Consider the following 16,187-nt stretch of genomic DNA (forward strand, 5'->3'; position numbering starts at 1 on the left):
AAATAACATTTACAGATTGGATTGGCACAACATTCGGTACAGGCATTCCTGGTCCTCAGAGGATGAATCCTAATGACTTTGGGGATCCCTTGACTTTTTCTCTCACCGTGAGATTGACATTTGTGTCTTTAAGTGAACTATCTAAACCAGGAGCCTTCAATCTTTTTTAAGCCAAGGACCCCCTAACTGAAAGAGGGATAGAGCAGGGACCCCCTACTACATGTATTGTATAAAATGATGTTGCATATTAAACTGGGCCTACAATAACATCCAGGATGGCCTAAAGCCTTTATACATACGCTTTTTGCATAGAATACTGACCTATTAAAATAGCTTACTAATTGTTGGCATGATTTTAATAATCATGTTTTAATTTTAAACATACATGTGGCACTGTGAATCCTTAGGATGAACTGTATCTGTGGATGGCCTTAGTGACTACCTTAATAGGCCAGTAAGCAGTGGGGATTTATATGTGCTAATAATATATTAGAATTATGTTAAGACATTTTAATTTATGAAAAAACTTTGAAAAATTTACAACAATTTGGAGGCCCCCCTGCAGTGACTCTGAGGACTCCCTAGGGGTCCCAGACCCCCTGTTGAAGATCTCTGATCTAAACTATTTGATGAATTGCAATGAAATTAAGTACAGACATTCATGTTCCCCTCAGGAAAAAATGTAATCACTTTGGTAATCTCTGACTTGTCATCTAAAGCCATCATCAGGTCAAAATTGACTTTGGTGTACTGCTACAAATTATTCAGCATGTTAACACAATAATGATGGCAAACTTTGTGAACATTATACCTGCTTAACAACAACATGTTAGTATGTGAGAATGTTGTTAGCATTTAGCTCAAAGCATCACTGTGCATCAGTACAGCCTCACAGAGGTGATATCATGGCTGTCGGGTTAGTATTCTTAGATTTGTTCAATTACAACACCTCATTTGGTCGATCACTGTAACATATAAATGGCAGAACAAAGGGCCAATAGACATTTAGAGAGCTTCTGTAAAACAGAAACCCACCCCCATACAGCTTTCCCCCACTTCATACATTTAATTTTAGGTCTTAAGATATGATTTCTCTCTCAGTGTCACCTGTGAGATTCCTATGGTTTTTAAGTTGAGCTACACAGCAAATATAGGCTGTAAGGCAATGCAAGTAAGATGAGATGTATGTTTTGTAAGGACTTATAAGTCTCTTTCACACAGAAATAAAAGTTGCCAGTGTACTGGAAATTATTTTATTGTCATTTCAATTGACACTGTCTAAAAAGTTTATGTAAAACTGGGACCGTCAAATGAGCAAAATGTGAATAAAATGTGAGTTCTTGGATGGATAAAGCTATTAGGCTATGTTGTGGCCAATTTGGACATGTGCTGTGTGCGTGTATTATGTGTATTATGTGTATGTGTGTGTGTGTGTGTGTGTGTGTGTGTGGTATGTTTGTGTGAATGGTTTGTTCGCTACGTCACCTGCGCACCTGTATGTATGTGTGCTTATCAGAGGTTAGAAAGGGAATCACAGGTGAGAAGGGGATTGAGGAATTAGGATCTGGGAAGCCACACAGTTTTTCAACCTCAGCTGTGTGCGAGTGATGTTTTTAGATCTCGTCTGCTCGTCGTTAATATTTCACAGTCAGTCTTTTTGTAGGTGTTTTGAAATGCATTTATAAAATAAAGGATTAAACCTTAAGACGATGGCGGACCTCATTATTTGCAGCAGCAAGCGTTGGGAATGGTTTCAAATTCCCTCCAGTGGCATTTTTTGTGGTCAGATTGCCACTACAGGCTATGTAATATAATATAATATCTCCTTAACTCGGTCATGATGTACTAACCTTACACTTTGTCAAACCTTTAACTTGGACACCCCCACACACATGTCTGTGTGTGTGGGATGTAGTCTTATTCCTGGTCTTAGCTTCATCTGCTCTATTTAGCCAATTAGACATCAGATTAACAGAAGGAAGGGAGCGAGCAGGGTCATGACTGAGGACACCTGCACCATGAACACAAACTGAAGTACAAGAGGAAACAGAGCACCTGATGATTCTGATGACGGTTTATAATCAACACTTAACACCAAAACTGAGAGACAAACTGCTTTACAGAGAGTGAAACAGAGAGTATCAACAATGTAATGTCTCAAAACGTATTTTTTCACCGGGGGGATATTTAGCCTATCATTTATTTATTTTAAAATGTATATGTGAAATATAACGCTGTTGATAGTCACACTTCTGTTTGGAATTAGCATAATTAGAAGAGATGTTGTGATGATATGAAGTTTGGTGCTTCTCATGTTTTGTCATTCCATGAATGAAAGACTGCCCTCTAATGTTCATGTACATAATTACATCTGCTGTAGCTGCTAGATGCAGTTTGCAAATTAGATATGAAGTCCAGCACTATTCACATGTTAATTATTTTTTCTTAATATTTCATGGTCTAATAATGTTATCACAAATATTATCTTCAAGGCAACGGTTCTGGGAGCCCTGAGTGTCTAGGGGCCCATACTTATCGTGTGTCAGTCATGGTAATTTGATTCATTGCACATTTGTCTTGTAGAGGAGCTGTATGTCGAAAGGTACACGGTGTAAATAAATGTGTGCTTTACCAAATAACCTCAAACGGGGGCCCAAAAGGGGGGCCACAGCTCATTCTTGCCCTGGGGCCAACTCGCAGGTTAATGTGGACATGGACATGTTTTCAACCTTTGAGACATAAAACTTGTCATAAAGAATTATGATTGCTTTTCTGACAAGGGGTGAAGAAAAGGCTGTATTTACAAAGACAGCAATGAAAATGTCTAACTGGAGAGTCAACAAAGTTTGGAAACTTCTCCCAGAGTCAGAATGGAGCGACACTGACACAGACGATCTCCTGTTGCCGGCTACATGTGTGAAGAGGAAACTCGGGATTCTCCTGACATTGTCCGGAGTTCATATGGGAAAACAGAGAGAGAGAGTAGTAGTAGTCGTAGTAGTGGTGGTTAAGCAAGCTAGAGAGTGAATGAAAAGAACAAAGCAATGAATCAGAGGTATACAACTTTCTGATTGTTTCACAGCAGCTACATTCTAAAGCACAAAAATATCATCAGACGCCGAGGGGCGTGACAAGGCGGTGGTTGGGAAAGAGAACAGGCTGCACACCCTGCATGCTGTTATTGGCTGGGGGTGACACACCCACGTGGGGCTCAAAGGCTCTTTGTTCACCCCTATAAACGTCCCGACTCAGGAAAATAAGAAGAAAAGACAAAATCCAGGCAGAGAGGAGGGTATATGCAGATTCAGACACCACCGCACACTTCTAGTGGGTCATAAGTGATGATTGGGAAGGATTACTTTTGTATCAGTCTATATATACAATATACAATACAATATATATATATATATATATATATATATATATATATATATATATATTGTTTTTACTGTTAGTAAAAATCCTGCATATTATACTTTTAAGAAAAAGTACCAATTCAACAATGTTGAAATACTCTGTTACAAGTAAAGTCACGTATTTAAAATCCTAATTACTGTATGTAAAAGTAAAGGAGTATTAAATGTACTTAAAGTATCAAAATGACAACTTAGTGTAATTTTCTGCAGAAAAATAGCCCAGCGAGCCAGTGTATTCTTTCTTAGAGTGAGAAGGAATGAGAGAGAAAATGCATGTGGTCAGAATTGCTGCTCCAGCCACCATTTGATGGATGTGTTTGGTGACACATCAGAGAAGTGATGGTACATTGAAGTGTCATTGAACTTTCCGATCTGCTCCTCTCTGGTCCTGCTCCCAAAACACACACACAACTTATTTTTGACTTCATTTGGGAAGCATGACGTAAAACAAGTTCAGCTTGAACAGAAATGTCCCCATATACCTGATTCTGTCTGTTGAAATGACAGGATATGGCAGGAAGCACATTGTGTTTAAATGATGGGTTTATCAGTGTTGCAAACAAACTCCCACGCACTTACATCTTGCAAAAATACATTTATTTTTAACATTTTAGCAAAATTTCACCCGATGAACTAAAAAAACGAAACTTTGCAAATAAGTGTATTTTTGCAAGAATGACTGGTGCGGGAGTTTGTTTGCAACTTTCAACCCAAATTACTGTCCTCTCCGACACACCTGTCTCATGCAATAGATTTGTGAACTAAGTGTTCTTCTGTTCTGGTGTTTGTAATTGGGACACAGTCCTGCAGTCAAAGAAACTACTCCATAATTTCCGTGCTGGATTGACTCCCAGTCCTAGCGCAGTTCAATCATTTCATGAAGCATCACAGCTCTCAAAGACTGCTTTCACCCTCAAAAGGTCTGAATAGATCCGTTCCCAAAGCAATTTCTGCCTAAATGTCCTCTTAGAGGAAATGTGTTTCATTCAGAAGATCTGGCAGAACTCTTAAAAGAGTGGAAGGACAGCAGCAGAGTCTCCGTGTAGAAAAAAGAAGTGTGGAAGCAATTATTAAGGCATCGTCAAATACTGTTAGTGGAGAGGTGCTGCCATGTTACAGTCTGTCAAATGAAAGCACATATCTAACAGAAACCTGGGATGGAGTTTTGCCTTTGGTTGTAAATGTGACTTAGTCTACATCCTTGAAGATCCACTTCCAGGATTGCTCCTGTGTGGCAGGAAATTCCACCGGATGCATGTATTTCCATTTCCTTCCGTTTTCTTTGTGTTGGAATTTTAAACTTCGGTGGATTTATGAGGACTATAGGCTCTGACACACCAACCCGACGGCCGACCGTCGGCAGAAAAGGCAGTTGGACTGATCAGTCGGCTCCCATCTCTCAAAAAAGTGCCTCGGAACACACCGAAGCGATGGCGACTTGAGCGTACGTTCTGCGTGTGCGCGAGACGTAATACGTCTCCATAACAGCAGGCGGCGCTAATCTGTATTGTCGCACAAAAAAATGGAAATGACGGAACATCTCTCTAGACCTAGTAAACACAGAGCACGCTGTCGTCAGTCATTGTTTTCATCAGAGAGTGTTGATAGTAGTCAAGAAGGATCGTTGTTGTCATTACTCGCTGAACGGAAGAAAATACGAAGGCTAGTAATAAGAAGATACCGGCGTCGTCAGCCCTCGGGCTTCTTCTTGTGGAAGAAGCACTGATTCGCTAGTCAAGGGCTAGCACTCCACCAATCAGATTGGTCATTGAGTCCGACTGCCCACTGGCCGATTCAACAAGTAAAATCGGCCAAAATGGATGTCGACGGCTCCTCCGACTGACGACGGCACGGAACACACCAAACAGGCTTGAGTCACCGACCTCGCCAGACTGTTCATCAGATCTCTGCAGGGTAAATCCAGACAGCTAGCTAGACTATCTGTCCAATCTGAGTTTTCTCTCGCACGACTATTTTGCAGCGGCTCCGTGCGGAGCTTAGCGCCGCCCATGACGATTGTGATTGGTTTAAAGAAATGCCATTAAACCAGAGCACATTTTTCTCTCATCCTGAAATGCCGTGTGGAGTAGCCAGATCCTCCTCTGCTTCGCAGCGTGTGGATGGTCTGGCAAAGCGAGACTAATGTGACTAGGGGTGAAAATCACAAATCACTTTTCGGATTCAAATCATTTTGTTCAGTTAAGTTCAAAGATTTGTTGCCACTTTGTTTTGTTGTTTTTTTGTTCAGTTTTTTTAAAAGCTAAGTGGTTGTATCTCCGTTTGAAGATAATTTAGTATCTATGTCAGTAAGTGAACACATCACACTGTCCAAAGGCAGTTCAACACATACGTATGTGTATACTGTATTGTCTCTACTGCCACCGTTATATATGTATATACTTAAGAATGTTTTTTGTTCTTGCCTAAAACAAATGAGTTTAGTCTGGCTTTGCTAACACAAGTCTAGTTATTAGTTATTAGCTATTGTATGCTAACTAAATTAAAGCTGCTTTAGTGCGTAACTTTTTGATGTTAATAAACGTCCATTACATTCAAGCCATTGCCAAATGAGTTTCTACAAAGCTAATTAAGACTATCAGCTCCACACAACTCTCTCTGTATTTCTCAGTATGGCTATGTTCAGAAGATTGTGGCGCCCGGTGACATTCGCACGCAGAAGCTCGAGTGAAGATAATGACCTCTTCTGAAGAGTCCATCATGTTTTTTTAATCCTCCGTGTCCTCCTTGGCTACTAGCAACTACGTGGAGGACAGGTAGGGGCTAGTGCACGTACACGGAAGGCTTGTATCATCATCAGTTTTGTTGTCATTACTTAGAATTCCTCATGCGGGTGACAGAAACTACGCGCTATAGCTTTAAAGCGTAACTCTCGCCAAAATGCAACCTAGGGTCTTTTTGTGAATGTACCCGAGTCAAACTTTCGTTTAAAAGCATATTTGAGGACGGAAGCGTCACTTTTAAGATTTACCCTATCTTCGTTTTTCGGTCAAATGACCTTTTGAATGGGAGTGCTAGGGGCACTTTTATGCTAGCCTCAAAATAGCTATTTTTAAAACACTAAGAAGGCTCGACACAACATGAAACTTTGCTCAAAGTATCACCAGGGGCTCTACACCTTAACCAAAGCATTGACAACATTGGTTGTGTACCCAGAGTTTACTAAAAAGAAAGGTTTTGAGCAACTCACGTTAGCAGTTGTTGTTTACGCTATCCGCCATTTTCCCAGTCAAAAATAGGCGATCTCAGAATGCAAATGAACGGACTCCATAGGAGGAAATGTCATTCTTGAGGCTCCTTTTTCAACTACAAGGTCAATATTGTGTTTCACTAATGACAAAACAACGAATTATCCGTGCAAGTATATGGAACTAAGCTTTAGGAGCTTTCCATCTTTACTCTCCTCCCTCGACTATTTTTGACTGGCTTGATAGACGGCGACCGGAAGAACAACAGCTACAGTGAGTCGCTTACGTCCTAAATATGCTTTTAAACAAAAGTTTGACTCGGGTACATTCACAAAAAGACCCTAGGTTGCATTTTGGCGAGAGTTACGCTTTAAGTTGTGCACGTAATGCAAATGAGCTTGAGGCATCACTTAAAAATAAATGTCACATGGTTGTGGTTGCAAGGTTACAATGGTTGTCCTCAGGCATGCTGTACAGCAGAGCAGGTAGAAAGTGTGTGGGGGGGCTAAGAGCCCTTCCCTACTTCTTACATCTGTACTTCCGGCGCCCTTGCTCAGACCACACCCATCTTCAAACTCGACATGTACTGTATTTTGATCTCAACTACACAGCTGTAAAGTTTCGCGAATCTTGCAATCCTGCATCTCGCATGGGTTGCAACGCTATCGCCGTGACAAAATATGTGCACAGACAGACAGACAGACATACAGACAGACAGACAGACAGACAGACAGATTCCAGATTTACAGTTCCCGTTAGTTGTCTCCAGTACCACATTTTACCCTGATAACACTAACACACACACACACTCACAAGGTGAACACATTATACAACCGTGGCTATGACAAATGTAATATCTTCTTACCATATTCTGTTATATAATAAATAAATTGTCTTTCTAAAAAGTGATAATTGTGCTGTTTTCAAATCGAACAGCTGAATAATGGGGAACACAGCAAAGTGACAGAGCCAAATGGCAGCATCCTCCCAGCAGGAGGCCTATCCCGGTCTCAAGGGCAAAGAGGGGGAGGGGTGGTGGTGGTGGCGATGAGAGAGAGAGAGAGAGAGAGAGAGAGAGAGAGAGAGAGAGAGAGAGAGAGAGAGAGAGAGAGAGAGAGAGAGAGAGAGAGAGAGAGAGAGAGAGAGAGAGAGAGAGAGAGAGAGAGAGAGAGAGAGAGAGAGAGAGAGAGAGAGAGAGAGAGAAAGAGAGGGAGAGAGAGAGAGGGAGGGAGAGAGAGAGAGAGAGAGAGAGAGAGAGAGAGAGAGAGAGAGAGAGAGAGAGCATCTGTCTGCATGGTGACGTCAGCCCGCCCTTCTCCTGTGCGTAATCCGCCGCCCGCTCCTCCGCACTGTCCGGGAGGATGAATCCAAACACTTTTATTTCATTTGACAAATTCGTCTCGAACATTAAACCAATTAACCAAGATCATTTTATCACCCTCCAGGGAGTGGGGAAGATAACACTGAAAAGAAACTGCGCCTCATCGACAAGTTTATTTTATTTTTTAATTTGAAATCTTTTATTTTTTTGTCCCACATGAAAGGATCTGGAGAGAAGAGGAGAGACGAGCCGGAGAGGGAGGATGTTAAGGCTTCGGGATGATGGATCCTGCTGGTGGAGATAATGCGACAAGGAGACTATAGCAGCTCCGTGTTCCTCTGCAGAGGTCGACGTTCTTCATATTTAGGCAATTGATTCTTGTTATTTTAAACGATATATCTCATAATAAGTGGCTGCCTTTGTGCATAAAATAATAATAAAGTGCATATTGTGTATGCTTATTGTCTGACAGAATGTGGTTGTTCAGGCTTATAGGCTAATGCTGCACGGCACGGCCTAGATACTGTAATAATCTGCTCCATATAATGTCGGGAGGGGTAACGTAAAAATTATATAACACTCCTATAGGGACATTTTGAGTGTCTGCGCTTGTCAAAATTGTGTTTATTGTGACCTTATTGTTAGTTTATGATATATATGTATATATACATATATATTTGATCATCTGTAAAATATTCCAGCAGGGACAATGTGTATACTCATTGTGTGTTTACAGTACTGCGGTGCCTCTAGGATGCATATATATAGATTACACTACCTTAGCCTATGTAATTTTCACTGTTTAATTATACCATAATAACATTTTAATATCATCATTGTGAATTGATAATAACATTTCAATTGCATTTTTCATGAGGGAAATGACAGTGTGTCACCATTTGGCACAAGAAAAGACGAAGAAAAAAAGCCCTTGCACACTTTAGTGCGTTATGGTCGTATTTCTCACCATGATGACGCGATTCAGATGCTCAGGTTTCCATCTGTTTACATTCTGATTAGACTCCATCAAAATCTGGACTTAGCCTCATTTAGATCCCTGCAGCCTGCATTGGCTCCACTCTGTAATGGCTGCCTGCTTCATGTGTCCTTGACTTGTCATGGAAAAAGAGAGATTGAATATTATCTGCGTTTGTGCATTGTTTTTTTTGTTTTTTTTTAACATCTGAATACTGTCTAACAGGACAGGCAGTTGTAAAAAGTCGATGGCTGCCATAAAGTATAGAGTGGAAGAAAGATGATCAGCAGGTATGTGTGTGACCTTTAAATATTGTCAGCAAAGAAGTGTGTTTTGAAATAATTCCAACAACAAAGCATAGACAATTTTTTTCCATTTGTTCACCTTTTTTTTTTCTTTTTTTTTTTTTTAACATGATGTGAATTAAAAGGCATTTCCTTTAAAGATGACAGTGAGGCGACCGTGACAGTACTACAGAATTGCAGAAATACAGACAAGAGACAAATTGACAGTTGATGCTGTACACATATTTGCAATTCAGTTCAAAGTGTTGCTCAGGGCTATATTCACAGTCTGCAGGAATACAAAACATCTATAGTATGTTGTGTTTAACCTCAGCACTTTCTACCTCAAGGTTATTGACTCTGTCTCCCTCTGAGACTCTGGGCGTCCTCTCTCAGTGTTCACAGTGGACCTTGATTTCAAATCAGTCAATTAAGGCACGCGGTGAATGCCAAGAGAGAAGCCTCGCTGCTCCAGAATGGCTTGAATTTGGTAGGGAATGTATGCTGTATATGCAATGTTTTCCCTAAGTGTGTGGAAGACTTAGGTGCATGTACTGTATTTGGCAAAAGGGTTTAGGGGTCCTCCCTCAAGAAAATGTGATTTTTATTTTTTTTTTTAAATAAAAGAAATATGCAATTTCACATCATTTTGGACCATTATTATTACCATCTGTGTCTAAAACGTTGGAAAAGCTCAACAATATATTAAATAAATAACATTAAAAAAAAAAGCTTGAAGACTAAACTTACTAAAGAAGTCCACTGGGGACCAACTACAATCAATTAGATCTGAGAAAAGGCACTTAGTTAGTTTTGATGCTTAGTTTTGATGATTTTACATTTATTCGGCTTAGGTTGTGGCCAAAACGGCTTGGGTGCTGCGCCCAGGCCTTATCATTGTAGGGGGAAATGAAAAATGGTAGGGTGTATGTGAGTGTGTGCTGCAAATAGTTTTTGTACAGTAGCATGCCTCTCTCTGGAATGTATATCACAGCTAACGGTACCATACTGGTATGTGCTCGGTAATTGTCTACAATCATTTATTTTCTGTTACTGGTTATTGTTTGGAAAAGCAGTGTATTTTCCATTTGTAATGCTTTTCGCAGGGATGAATGTCATCAGGAGGGAAACTGGCTTTGCATCCTCATGCTGACCTCACTGCTGTGTGTGTAAAAAATAATGATAGTGGTTGCAAAATCCACCATTTTTTTCCCTTTTTGTTCTGACCTTCTTAAAACCCAATATGTATTAAAGTTCTGAAGTGGTAACTCTTCCCTTTGCCTCAACGTGCACATTTGATGACGAAACAGAAATGAGCATAATGCACTGTTACACCAAATAAGAAATACACAGGGTTGGAAGATGTATTCAAATAATAGTACCTTAAGTAAAAATACAACACAATAAAAATTATTTTCTATAAGTAAAAGCCCGGCGTTCAAAATATTGACCTTACAGAAATACTAGCAAGAAAATCTACTCCAAGTATTAAAACAAGTACTTATTGTGTAGAATAGCCACTGTCATTGTTATATAATATCATATTATATATGATATGTAGGCTATTTGGGTTGCATTTGGTGCATTATGTCATTTGTGCAATACGTAGACTATTGGGGTTGTGCAATATGTTAGTTGTGCAATATCTCAGTAGGCTGTGCTACACTTATTGTGGAGAATGCAGCCGACAGGGTTGTTCAGTTAAAAAGGCCAATGAAAGGAGTAGTTAATGTGCTTACTATATACCTGTCTAATGTATATGAAAGCATGTTTTGTGTTGCATGAGAGTATGTGTTAAGAGATGTTTATTTTTGTATTTTGTATTGTCTTTGTACAGCTGTGGACTGGACAGAGTCCAAAACAAATTTCCCTTCGGGGACAATAAATTATATCTTATCTATATCTTATTGGATTATTAATGTATTGATAGATAAGCAGTACATTAATGTTGTAGTTGGTGAAGGTGGATAATGCATCCTATTTTATACACTTGTGTGTTTTGTATTTAAGTAAGTAGAAGTTAAAAGAGGCATAAAATGGAAATAGTCAAGTAAAGTAGGCCTACGGGTATGTCTAAAAAAACCTCAGCTCGGGCTTGACAGACAGTTTCAAACTAAAGGTGGAGTCCGAAAGACATGGCTTTTACTAGGCAGTCAAACTCAAACATAAGAGGCTATTGTGTTGCATTATGAGAAATGCAGCACCTATAGTGTTTTTTGGAGTTTGACACTTACGGGACTAAAAGTCAGGATATCTCTGCTGCTTCGACTGTGATCACTCTTCTTCCAACACATTCTCACTCCCAACTCGTCAAATATAGCAGTTTGGTCAGGACCCCTCGGCATCACTTTTTAACGCTCTGGGTACCCCTGTGCTAGGCTATTTCCACTGGGGACATGTCCCCCCCACTTTTTCAAATTCTGTTTGTGTCCCCCCCCCCAATCACCAAGACCTATAAGTTATTTTATTGTATAGGTCTCGGTGATCTGCCTCTATTTTAAAGAATGAAGAAAGTAAGACATATTTTTCTTATACATAGTTAAGAACTATTCACTATGATCAACTTAATTATTTCCTGGATTTTGTATCACCGTAGTCGCTAAATCTATGTTGAAATGCGGAGGACCCCCCCCCCCCACACACACACACACACACACTTCTCAAACCAAAGTTACACCCTTGCCCCTGTGGCATCATTTTTCAACGTGCAGAGTAGTCCCGTTCAAACCAAACTACGTTCCCATACTGACGGGGGACACGTGGGTAACGCAAATTCAAACAAAACTACGTATATAAAAAAAACTTAGGCTACATCTACACTACTTCGTTTTGGTTTAAAAACGAATATCTTTTGCTACATTTACGCCTCCCATCCACACTATTTCGCCGTTTTCCGTGCCCCTAAAACTGAGACATTTGGAAACACTGCTGCCCCAGTTTTGGATTTGAAAACCACGGGGCTGCTTTGTAGTCTGGACTTTGAGGTTGCTGGGGATGACTTTATATTTCCTGTCTGTTTCAAACTACTGACACCAGCTTGTTTACATCCAAACAGCCTTGTTAAAAGACTAGCCAGCCTAATCTGACCCTGGCTGGCTGTTAATCCCCGGTAATGATTGTTCTCTGAATGTTTCCACAGGCCGTATGGTTTGTGTCAGCCACGCTCAGTGTTTCATAGACGTTTCAGGTTGTGTTACAAAATCCTATTTACAGTTGTCTTTTATGCACGTATACCGTATAACGCATACACACACCCACTCAGCTCCATTCACACACTCACGCACACACACTGATTATGTAATCCAACATTGTTTCTCTCTATTGATCTAGTTACATGCTTAAATGTATTTCAGGTTGCATGTCTATCATATTAATCTTTCAGAAATAGGCAGAAAACATGTTGAAATACATATTATATAACCAAACGGTGAGGCAACTGCAGCCTTCACGGTATATTTGTGTGAAATGTGACTGCAGTTGTGTACTCAGGGACCCTGTCAGTGGTGACGTTCTGTTTACAGGAACAAAGTCTAAATCTCTTTCAATATAGCAACAAAGACATACGTGGCCTTGTACTCTAGCTACCATTAAGCATGGATAGTCAATAATAATTAACAACAGCACCAGGAATAGGACATTCAAATTGTCTTCTGGTAAAACATGATTAAAGAAATGAATGATAACATTAAAATTAAATAAAAAATGTGGTTTTGTGATCGTTAAATTTAGAGCTGTAAAGTATTTATAGGTTTTCATGATATGTAGGCTGACTCATTGTCGTGGCCCAAGCAGTCAAGGAACACAAGAACACAGGTTTAAAGGTCCAATGTGTAGGAATTTCTCCCATCTAGCGTTGAGATCATATATCGCAATCAATTCTCTCGCACCACGCAGTTCAAAGTACGTATTACAGCTACGGTAGCCTTCACGCTTCAAAAAGCCGGTCTCTTGTTCTTTTCAATATCCTTTTTCTTTTTCTGGGCGAAGAACTCCTGTTCCTGAAACTTGGATTTTGCATGATTGAGCATTAGCAGCACCTGTGAGTTTATCATATGACGCGTAAGGCGGAGCAGTATGTCCTGTATGTCTCTTACCGGCTGACGTATTTCAAGATGGAGCATGAATATGGAGCGTCTACCCCAGTTCATGCAAATGCAAATGTAAAATTTTAAGCCAATAGGAATACTTGATGGTGGTGGTAAATATTCATGAAAAAGGACAAGTTTGTGAACATGCAACACCGACTAAACACATTACACACTGGACCTTTAGAGTTGAAAAGGTTGGGTTTATTTTCCCCAAAACAAGGATTCACAAGTAAATAAGGCAAAGAGTAATATGGCCCTTAAAAAAGTTCAACAAAACATAACTCTACTGAAAAATAAGGCTAACAAAATCAAAATGTTAACTCCTTTAACAGACCTCTCAAATGAGACGTGAGAGACACTTATATACCAACTGTCCAAACCAATAAACACATAGACGTGAGGACAACATGAACACTAACTACAACTTGCAGGAAGAAACTCTGATTCCTTATCTAGGTGCTAATGAAGTCATTTCAAACCAAACAAACGTCTTTTATGTACCATAATGTGACTGCAACTTTAAACAACTGAACATGTGGTGATGTTGGAGTGTGTAACTTAAACCTTCAATTGTGTGCCTGTGACCACCACACTCATAAACATAATTTGGCTTTACTGAAAGTAAAGAGAGAACAAACTTTTTACATACCCATGCTAAAGTTACAAAAAGAGGAATAAAAAAACATCTTTTGGAAATTGATCTTAATTAAAAAAAATTGGCGAAATCCAACCTTAAAGGACACCAATTTTCTTTGTGTATGAATAATGTATCGTATATAAATAAATGTTTTTCCTTAAAATACAGGGGGCATAAGTATACATACCACCTAGAGATTGGCATGGGGTACTTTCCATAAGATCATCTCTCAATGCAAATCAAACCAGCTATTAGGCTAACTGAAATAAAACCATGCCAGTCTCTAGGTATGGTGAAGGGTATGTGATGATGTGGGGGGGGGGGCTATTTTAATTCCAAAGGCCAAGGGAACTATATCAGGATGCATAGTATCCTGGATCCATGAAATAACTGGCCTTTAAAAATAATAATCTGCCTGCCTCTATGGGAATTTAACATAGGGGCGTACTTACTTATGCTCCCTGTATTTTAAGGAAGAACATTTATTTATTTACGATACATTATTCATTCACAAAGAAAATTGGTGTCCTTAAAGATTGGATTTTTCCTATTAAGATAAATTTCCAAAAGATGGTTTTTATTCCTCTTTTTAGTCAACTTTAGCATGGGTATGTAAACTTATGAGCACAACTGTAGGTACGTTGTACGGAACCCATACAACATTTAAAAAAAAAAAATTATGATTATTTCCATTCAATTTGGGGGCTTTTATTTCATTTTACAGCATTTGAAAAGAATGTTTAAATGGTTTCAAAACTGTATCCTGACTAAACTTTGACAGTCTGTGATCCCCTTAACATCCTCTGATCTTAACACTGTACCTCCCTTACTTAAAAATTGGACATTTGGCCTGGTTTTAATAGGGGGATTGACTGTTCCCAAGTGTCCCTCCCAAATGTCCTTTCCCAACTGGAGGTGGCTTGGATGCATTTTTGGCCTCAGAACCTGAGGTTGGGTGAGGGATTGGAAGTGGTGGGGATAAAAAAATTAAAATTAAAATAATTATTACTATAAAAAAAATATATATATATATTATATGTATAATTTCTATTTGGACACATTGCCCCAACTTCAAAGTGGCTTGTGTTAAAAAGCATTTGGCCTATAATGTGGTCAGCCACCAAACGGGATAGGGCCAGACTGCAACGAACAATTAGGGCTGCAGGAAGGATCACTGGAGCTGACCTTCCCTCCATCCAGGACCTGTACCGGTCCAGGGTCAGGAAAAGTGCAGCAAAAATCTCTGCAGACCCCTCACATCCTGGTCACAAACTGTTCAAACTCCTTCCCTCTGATAGGCGATACAGGGCACTGCTCGCCAAAACCAGCCGACACAAAGTCAGTTTCTTTCCCAAAGCAGTCACTCTGTTGAACGCTCAGAAATAGCCCATATATTCTATATTTCTCACTGTCCTTCTGGTTTTATTCAGTTTTTTTATTGGTAATTTTTGGATTTTTGGTAATCTGTCTATAGGAAAACTTGGAGGGAAACTAAGGGATTTACTTAAAGCTTTGTCTTTAATTCTTAAGTCTGTATAGAAGTCAAATCATTATTCATCCGGAGTAACGGTACACATTGTCTTTCCTTTGAATTGAACGTACCTTCCACAATGGTTAAATCAAATTATATACAACAGTGGAAACAGTTCTGTGAAAAAAACTAATGTCTTCCAAAAAAATGTAAATAGCTCTGAAGTGTAAAGACTGATGTTACCACTACTAGTGCTGGGCTGCTTCTACTAACACTTTGAATACTGCTTCTGCTGTAACTAACAGCACTACTAGCACCTTTTTTTTTTTTTTTTTTCAACTCTGCTGAAAAAAAACATTCAATATAAACAATGAAAGAAATATGACAGCAAAGAGTGTCTTAAAAGACAAGATTTTTGTTTCAAATGAATATTTATTTGAAATAAAGGAACGTTGGGATGCAATGTCTTGTCTCGAACACTAGAGGGTGTAGATAGATTTTGTATTGATCCCTAAAATGGGAAATTACAGTGTTACAGCAGCAAAATATCAGACACACATACAGAATATACATGAAATAATAAATAGGATAGAATACAAAAACCAATATTTTTTTTTAAACAAAGTGGAGCATGTACAACATATCTACAAGTTAGGAATACAAATGTACAACTACTTAAACAGTACTAATAAAGATGCAAGTAAACCTATGTTTGTGCAAGTTGCACTTAGTGCAGTTGTGATGTACAGTGATGAATATGAGTCTTATCTAACACTCAGTGATGAAGT

This window comes from Sander vitreus, chromosome 12 (genome assembly GCF_031162955.1).
Source record: "Sander vitreus isolate 19-12246 chromosome 12, sanVit1, whole genome shotgun sequence".
NCBI lineage: Eukaryota > Metazoa > Chordata > Actinopteri > Perciformes > Percidae > Sander > Sander vitreus.